The sequence below is a fragment of the Thamnophis sirtalis genome, unplaced genomic scaffold, assembly GCF_051295495.1.
Source record: "Thamnophis sirtalis isolate CommonGarterSnake01/CBP01778 unplaced genomic scaffold, rThaSir2_p1.2 scaffold_5, whole genome shotgun sequence".
NCBI classification, from domain to species: Eukaryota; Metazoa; Chordata; class Lepidosauria; order Squamata; family Natricidae; genus Thamnophis; species Thamnophis sirtalis.
The window spans coordinates 27,205,982-27,214,977 of NW_028261385.1; positions in this window are offsets into that span (position 1 = coordinate 27,205,982).

Sequence of the window (8,996 nt, forward strand, 5' to 3'; positions counted from 1 at the left end):
TGGTGACTAAACGAGAAATACTGTAAGATACCTATGTAGAACAAAGAAGGAAATGAAGATTTTGTATGCTGAAAACTGAGTTTGTAGTTAATGGTTGTCTGGGAATGTGCTAACAATGTAGGTTCAATCATTTTTAATCTATCCTCATTACTCAATCTTGATGAGAAGAAAATTCTGCCCCATGGCATTGTACATATTTCATTCTAATGTAAAGGTATTTTTACAGTCTAGGGGACTCTAGCCCAATTTACTATGTTTTCACTATCTCATATTGAGACTAATAAGAATGAATATACTATACTGGTTGGATGTTGATTTAGGACTAGAGAAATCAAAGTTCAAAATCCAAAAAACACAAGAATGTTGTGAGGATAACAATCAAAAGAGGGCAGAATTATGTGTATTTCCTTGTTTCTTAGAGGAAAGAAAATGCTGTATATAAATCTAATCAAACAACATTATTTGTGTCTCATTATACCTTTAAAATTTCACTGTAATTGTAAACCTCCTTCAAAGCCATAGAACTAATCTCTATTTCATACAATCATGAGATTCTATAGTGAGGTATTTTGCCAAGGTAATAATTAAGTTTCTCTGTGACAGACACTGTAATCTTGAAATTGTAATAATACATTTAAGCCTTTATGTTGAGCAATTGCTCTTGTATATTTTGTACACCTAGCAATTCTATGAAAACCTAAAATAATAACTTTAATAATAATAATTTAATTGTTCTTGATGGCCTACAGCTGAATGTATCTACTACTACTAAAAAGTATCTGCTTGAGATGGTATTAATTTTTATATCTTCTATTTAGTCTATGATAGCTCATTCAAATGCACAAGGCATCAGTATAACTTTATCATCATCATTTTAGCCATTGTCTATCCACTGCAGGATGAAGGCTGCTTCCACATGTTTCCAACCAATACAGTCCTTAACTTTCTTTTGCCAATTGGGCAATACTTGCTAATGTCAGTGCATCTTACAATAATTAGATACATCTAACTATATAAATTCATCAATTTAATTTGCACCTTCTTTTTCCTAGTGTAATCCTATTGTGGAGTAATTATTTTACAAATAATTCTAAATAGATTTCTATTAAAAAAACATACTGTGGTCATGAATAAGAAACATAGGAAACATCCTGCTAAATCATAGTAACCTGAAGTCCAGCATTATATCTCCCTTATTCAATCAGTCATTCTCTCTTTCTCTCAGCCTTGCCTAGATCACTGGATTGTGTTGTGGTTAAAAGGAAAAGAATCTATTCTGCATGGTGCTCTGACTTCCTTAGATGAAAGAAATTAAAAAATAAAAAATAAAAACATGAACAAGGATTTAAACTATTAAGAGAATTAAGCCTTTGGCTCGAAGGGACTTTTCGCTTACCAAAAGATGCTCTGTTGCAGCTTCTCCAAACTTATGCCCATTAATGTGATGAATTACAACTCCCCGAATCCCAAATGTAGTTGACTACATATGACCATGTTGAGTGGTTGTTTGGGGAGTTGTAATCCAACACATCTGGAGAGGATCAAGTAGGGAAAACTGTTTCCTTTCCCAGAAAGGATGTAAGGAAAAGACAAAGCTGCAACATTTGTAAGATTCTTTGTAGACAAAATAATTTGTATTTGCTCTGGTTAGATGCCACTGGGACCAAATCTTACCTCAAGCAGGGCACTATCTTGTAATGTTATCTGGGTTTCATTTAATCTTATGGAGTGTGAAGAAATAGGCATGCTTCTCTTCAGGGTATGAGCTCAGTCACTCATGCCCCTTTTGGGTCCTTTAGACAATATGATATGTGGCTGGTTTCTGAAGATGATCAATGCTTCTTTGAGAAAAAGAAATGCCAATTGCCTTAAAGAAGGCAAAGTTATGTCCTCTCCTGCCACTGCCACAAGGCCACAGTCTCTCAGTCCAGCTCCTTTATATAACTTCTGCCTGGTCTCCAATCTTCATCTTTGGGGAAATATTTTGGAAGCTATTGAAGGGTATCAGAAGATCTTAGATGATGTGAATTATCTAGATCCCTTCCAGGCAAGATGCAGGGTTAGGGGGCTTCAAAATTTTCAGCAATGGGTTCTCTGATGGGTGTGGCATGGTGGACATGGCCTAGTTGGCTTCCTGCACCATAGTGGGGAGAGGTTTTCGCCTTCCCTGGGCTTCGGGGCCTTTCCTTGAGCCTCTGGGAGGGAAAAAGCTGCTTCTTCCAGGCTCTGAAGGCCCTCCAGAGGCAGGAAACAGGCCTGTTTCCGGCCTCCTGGAGCTTCCAGGAAGCCCATTTTCCCACTCCCCAAGCCTCCACGTGGGCCCTGCATTTACCTCGCATCCAAAATGGGCTGCGTGGAGACTCCTGGGAGGGGTGGGGCAGGGCTGGGTAAAGTGGGCAGACCAACCGGGGTGGGATTTGGAGGTTCTCCAAACCAGCTATAACATTAGCTATGGGTTCTCCCGAATCTGGGCAAACCCGTAGTAGCCCATCCTTGTCTGGGACCAAAGCTATTTTGGTATTTGGTATTTATTAAGATTTATAGGCCGCCCTTTTCCCTGAAGGGACTCAGGGCGGCTTACAACCATTAGGAAGGGGGTACAATACAAAATAAACAATATATAAACAAAATAAGTAGTAAAAACACAACATGCATTCTACATTCAACACTCGGGTGGGGCAAATTAAGGACTTATCCCCAGGCCTGTTGGGAGAGCCAGGTCTTGAGGGCTGCGCGGAAGGCCTGGACGGTGGTGAGGGTGCGTATCTCAACGGGGAGATCGTTCCACAGGGTCGGAGCTGCAACAGAAAAGGCTCTCCTCCGTGTAGTCGCCAGTCGACATTGACTGGCGGATGGAATTCGGAGGAGGCCCAGTCTGTGCGATCTTATCGGTCGGAGGGAGGTAATCAGCAGAAGGCGGTCTCTCAAGTACTCAGATCCACTACCATGAAGGGCTTTAAAGGTGGTCAACAGCACCCTGAAGCGCACCCGGAGATCAACAGGTAGCCAGTGCAGCTCGCGGAGGATGGGTGTTATGTGGGCGAACCGCGGTGCACCCACTATCACTCACGCGGCCGCATTCTGAACTAACTGCAGTCGCCGGATGCACTTCAGGGGCAGCCCCATGTAGAGCACATTGCAGTATTCCAGCCTAGAGATCACAAGGGCTCGAGTGACTGTTGTGAGAGCCTCCCGATTCAGGTAGGGTCGTAACTGGCGGACCAGGCGGACCTGGGCAAATGCCCCCCTGGTCACAGCCGACAGATGATGATCGAGAGTCAGCTGTGGATCCAGGAGGACTCCTAAGTTACGAACCCTATCTGAGGGGTATAAAATTTGACCCCCCAGCCTGATAGATGGAACATTAGCCAAATTGTTGGGAGGGAAACACAACAGCCACTCGGTCTTGTCCGGGTTGAGTACCAGTTTGTTAGCGCTCATCCAGTTCTTAACGGCCTCCAGACCCTGGTTCATCACGTCCACCGCTTCATTGAGTTGGCACGGGGTGGACAGATACAATTGCGTATCATCCGCATATTGATGGTATTTTATCCCGTGCCTCCGAATGATCTCGCCCAGCGGTTTCATGTATATGTTAAATAGTAGGGGGGATAAGACCGAGCCCTGCGGCACCCCATATTTTAGGGGCCTCAGGGACGATCTCTGCCCCCCTACCAACACCGACTGCGACCTGTCTGAGAGGTAGGAGGAGAACCACTGCAAAACAGTGCCTCCCACCCCCACCTCCCGCAGTCGTCGCAGAAGGATACCATGGTCGATGGTATCGAAAGCCGCCGAGAACCAGGATGGACGCATGGCCTCCATCTCTGGCCCTCCAGAGATCATCGGTCAATGCGACCAAAGCGGTTTCTGTGCTGTAACCGGGTCTGAAGCCGGACTGGAAGGGGTCAAGGTAGCTAGCTTCATCCAAGGCCTGTTGAAGCTGGAAGGCCACCACCTTCTCAACAACCTTCCCGATAAAGGGGAGGTTGGATACAGGACGAAAGTTGTTTAAAATGGCTGGATCTAACGATGGTTTCTTCAGGAGGGGTCTCACCACCGCCGTTTTAAATACGGCGGGGAAGTGCCCCTCCCGAAGGGAGGCGGTGACGACCGCCTGGATCCAGCCATGTGTCACCTCCCTGCTGTTGGCAACCAGCCAGGAGGGACACGGGTCCAGAATACAAGTGGAGGCACTCACAGCTCGAATGGCCTTGTCCACATCCCCAGAGGCAACATCCTGGAACTCAACCCAGAGATGGTTTGCCAAGTGATCCTCTTGTGTCCCGGCTGGATCTGCTGCAGTGGAGTCCAAGTCCGACCGAAACCGAGCAACTTTGTCCGCTAAGAATTGGGCATAATCCTCAGCTCTACCCTGCAAGGGTTCCCCCGTATCCCTCCTATTTAGGAGGGAACGGGTTATCCTAAACAGGGCGGCTGGGCGGGACTCAGCGGACGCAGCCAAGGTGGCAATATGAGATCTTTTTGCTGCCCTAAGTGCCCTGATGTAATCCTTGGTGCAGGTTGTTAATAGTGCTCGGTTCCAGCTGCACTGGTTATTCTGGTGGATTAATTTGTTAAAACCTGAAAGGAGGGACTATATCCCTTTTGGTCTTGTTCATTACTGTTGACTATAATATCTCTCTGGACTCCCTGTAAGTTTTGGGGAATGAAAGACTTTTTTACAGCGAGTCTGCTCATTCCTGACTGTGCAGTTCCAGGCATTTTCACGGGACAAGAGAAGTTGATCCTGTGATAATGTTACAATATTTAACATATACACGATACGTCTGAGAGAGGTCAAATATGCCTCTACTATATCACCTTTCCAAGACCAATTTGAGATGTAATGGAGATAATTTCCTGCAAGCTAAGACGTACCAAATATAATGAGACAGGTTAAATCCCAAATAAATTATTCTTATGAAAACATTAGCACTCCTATTTGGTTCCGATTATGGTTCTAGATAGAGGTTTGCTCCTTCTGAAATAGCAACTCTTGAACTGGATGTTCTCTTGGACTCAGAGATCCATAGATTTCTCCAAGATTCCATAATGAATGGCCTAATCATGCCTCACTTAAGAGATAATACTAAAGTGGTATCCAGTCCTTATCTGCCATGTTTTGAAAACTTTCTTAAAAGGTTAAATGCCTTTATATCAAGTTGAATAGATTTTGTTTTTTGTTTTATAATTATCTTTAATATATGGAGTAATCAATATGCAAGCATACATAGTAAATTTCATACACATGCAGTCTCATTCACACACAGGTGTGTTTATTTTCTAAAGCTCTGTAGAGTAGAAAAAGCTAATCCTTAATATTAACAGAAATTAATGTATTAGCTTTTATTTCATTTATTCACTCACCCAGTAATCTACCATCAATAGGAGAACCTCTCAGCTTCTGCTGCTTGGCAGATGGAACACAATGGATACAAGCTCTGGACTCAAGCTCTTCCCTTTTCAAAGCAATGTTGTCATATGGATGTCATAGGTGGGGCTGCATTATGACACTAGATCTGCCCTCTTGCTGATTTTGGTCCCACATGCATGGACTTACATTAAAAAAAACACTTCATTCAGCCCCAAAATATCTGGCCGTCAGCTATAGAAAAAGTTGTTGAGGTTCAATAATGGCCACTGATCTGGGACTGAATAGTATATATTGTACCTCTCATGTAATCAATCGGGTGTGAAGTTGAGTAAGGAGGCTCTTTATCACTAATATGGATTAGTGATTAGTGGTTTTTCATGTGGTCTGCCTCACATTTCTTTGAAAAAGGATTGAATACAAAGTGAGTAGAGTCATTTCAATGCACAAATGGGACCATGGTTCTTTAATTTCTTTCAAGATTTAAAGTTCATTTGCTTTTTAATTCCATAGAGAGAGCTGAAAGCCCTATGAAGCGGTATATAAGTCTAATTAATAAATAATAAATAAATAAATAAATAAATTTTAGCATTTTACCCAATTTCAAATTTTTTGTCTTAATATAGTGGGGATGATGCTACTTATTTGCAACAATCATGCCACTGAAATTTAGCAGTATGGTCAGACAGGATCTGAGAAGAAGCAAAAAACCATTTGCAAATAAGTAATATTTGAAGGCAGCTATCTAATTCAGTATGATAAATTACAATTTGAATTCACAGTTAACAGATTCATTCCTTCAAACCCAATGGGTTGACTAGTGAAATTTAGATACCTTGAAAATCTGATTAACAATTAACTTTCTGATTAATGAAACTTCAATTGGTATGCACTTTTTCTGGGAAATGAGAAAGCGAAACAGGATCTGTTAGTAATCTCTTCCTCCACCATGGCATGTAATTATATTTCATAGAACTACAACCAAAAACAAAGCATTCCATAATCATTGTAGCAGCTAAATTATATCACAATTGGTAGGTGAAGCTGTTGTGTTTAGAATGGTTGAGCCCCATTATGAGATCAAGTCTGCCACATGTTTAAAGAGATACCACTCTGTTTCAGAAATGCAAGGAATGTGTGAGACACTTATTCCTACGGGAGACTAGCTGAATGCATAAACAAGGCAGATTAAAGGAGGTAGCAAAGCTGCAGATGAATTTAATATGAGGTGTCCATGCTAAAATGTATAAACGTGTTAACCTGCCAACTGTTCCATGTTGCATCCATATTCATACAGTAATCGCATGAATTTGGCTGGGAAAAACTAAAGAGAGTATTATGCTTTTAGATGCATTTTTAATATGTTGTTATACAATTGTCTGTAACTTTAAAAAACACAGCATGGTATTAAAGATATTTATATGAATATTGAAATAGGTAGCATGAAATATACCAACATGAAATCTCCTAGCATTCCAAAATAATATTGTACAGTTAGTTCATCTGGACTTTTTTCTGGTAATATCAACAAAGCCAGAGGAAGTAGTGTTTTAAAAATAGGAGGATTAAATAATGAAAAACAAATTCCTTCATGACAAAATCCTAAGAAACTTGTGTCATTGTACACGTTAAAATCCAGTCATAATAAGTTGGTTGGCCCAAGCCAATGAATTCAACAACCAAATCCAGAATAAAAAAAATATATTATATTGCAAACTTTATTATATGGGTGTGTAAAGACTGATGGAGTTTTATCCGAATGATACCTTTTGCATCATGTATTAAATGTTTGCTGAGGTTAACAGAAAATACAATTCTCTTCAAGATGGTTTGTATTATTGAGTCCCCACCAATTAGTTACGTTAACTGGAGGCTGGTGGAGAGAAAGAGGGCGTGGCCAAAGTCACCCAGTCAACTTCCATGCCGGAGCCTGAATTCCTGTATAAAATTTTCTTTTTTCTAGTCCTAGTCTAAAATAATAATCATAAACTCCTACATTTTATACCAGTATCTATCATTTTTATTCAATCTTTTGTATATAACATATTTCATATTTAATTTTGGGGGATGTGCATAATGATTTTTAAAGAAACCTATTTTATTTCATTATTGCACATTACAAATTATATATTGTTTTAATACAATTTGTGCACAGTATTTTTATAAGCAAAAACCAGGACTCATCTACAACAGACAGTGTAAGAACTGAAACAACCTCTAGGTAGGACAGGCAGAAGACTGGCAGAATGCATCCATGAGTACCAATTGGCAGTCAGAAGACATAGTGAAAATTCTTTAATTTCACAACATATAGACAGATTTAACCAGAGTTCCAACTGAGAAAATGTGACAATCCTAAATCAGGCCAAAAATGCAAGGTAAATTCTAGAAGCCTGGTACTCTGACAAATCAGCCATAAATAGACACATGGACATTAACAACATCTATAGACTGTGCAAAAGAGTGGTGGGCTCCAAATTTTTTAACAACCGGTTCTCTGCTGGGTGGGCATGGCTGATGGGTGTTGTTGGGGGTCATGTGACTGAATGGGCATGGCCAACTCTACGTCAGTTGTGTGGGACAGGCAAAGGTTGGGGAGGGAACCCAGGGGTCTTTTGGGCGAGGGGAGGAAAGAAAGATCCTAACTGTGTGCGTGAGAGAGAGGGGGGGAGGGAGAGGGAGACTGCATCAAGCTAGACTGGGAAATCTGGCTGCAAGAAGAAGAGAAGCTGAGTAAGCTGTTTTGGGGGCATTTTTGTGACTGATTTTTGGGCATTTTTCAGGCCAAACAAAGAGCTGAAAAATGGCCTGAAAACAGTCAGAAAATCGGCCTGGGTTTGGGGTGTTTTGGGGCTATTTTGGGGGGCCATTTTCAGGCTGTTTGGGGGGCCTTTTTCAGGCCTTTTTTCGATAGCCTGCTTTTTAGGAATTTTTTGGGCTGTTTTCAGGGTAGTTTTGGGGCCATTTTCAGGCTGATTTTGGTCCAAACAACGCCCAAAAAGCAGGCCCAAAAATGGCCTGAAAACAGCCCGAAAATCAGGTGGGGCCAGGGCCAGTTGGTGGTCTGATTTGCCAGGTTTCTGAACCATGCAGAATCAGAACAACCAGTTGGGGCAAACTGGTCCAAACCAGCAGCAGCCCACTTCTAGAGATGATCAACCAGCCCAAAAGAAAAAGGAGTCCAGCACCTCTCCACCAGTAATCAGCATTTGGATCAGCATAGATTAATTCCAAGATTAACTTCAGACCAACAATTAAGTAAGCAATACCCCAATCAAGAAACTGCCAAAGAGCCATCAGTAAACAGCCCAACCAAAGAATCAGTTAGATTCCCACCCACACAGACAGGAAGACACCAGAATATAAACTGAGAGCAAACAGCACAGCTTACTAGCACTGATGATGTTACCTGGTTAAGGTAATGAAATGCCTGCAAGAAGACAAGCAAGCTCAGAGATCACCAAGGACCTCTCATTTCACACTGAGCACAAATATTCTCCTTTATTGGTACAGTATTTTTTTGTCATATCTTTGAGTATTTTGTTATATATAATTCAAAGGAAATAGAACTTATTCCTTGGAGGAAGATACCATTAAAAAACCCTTGAATTAGTCTTTGGTA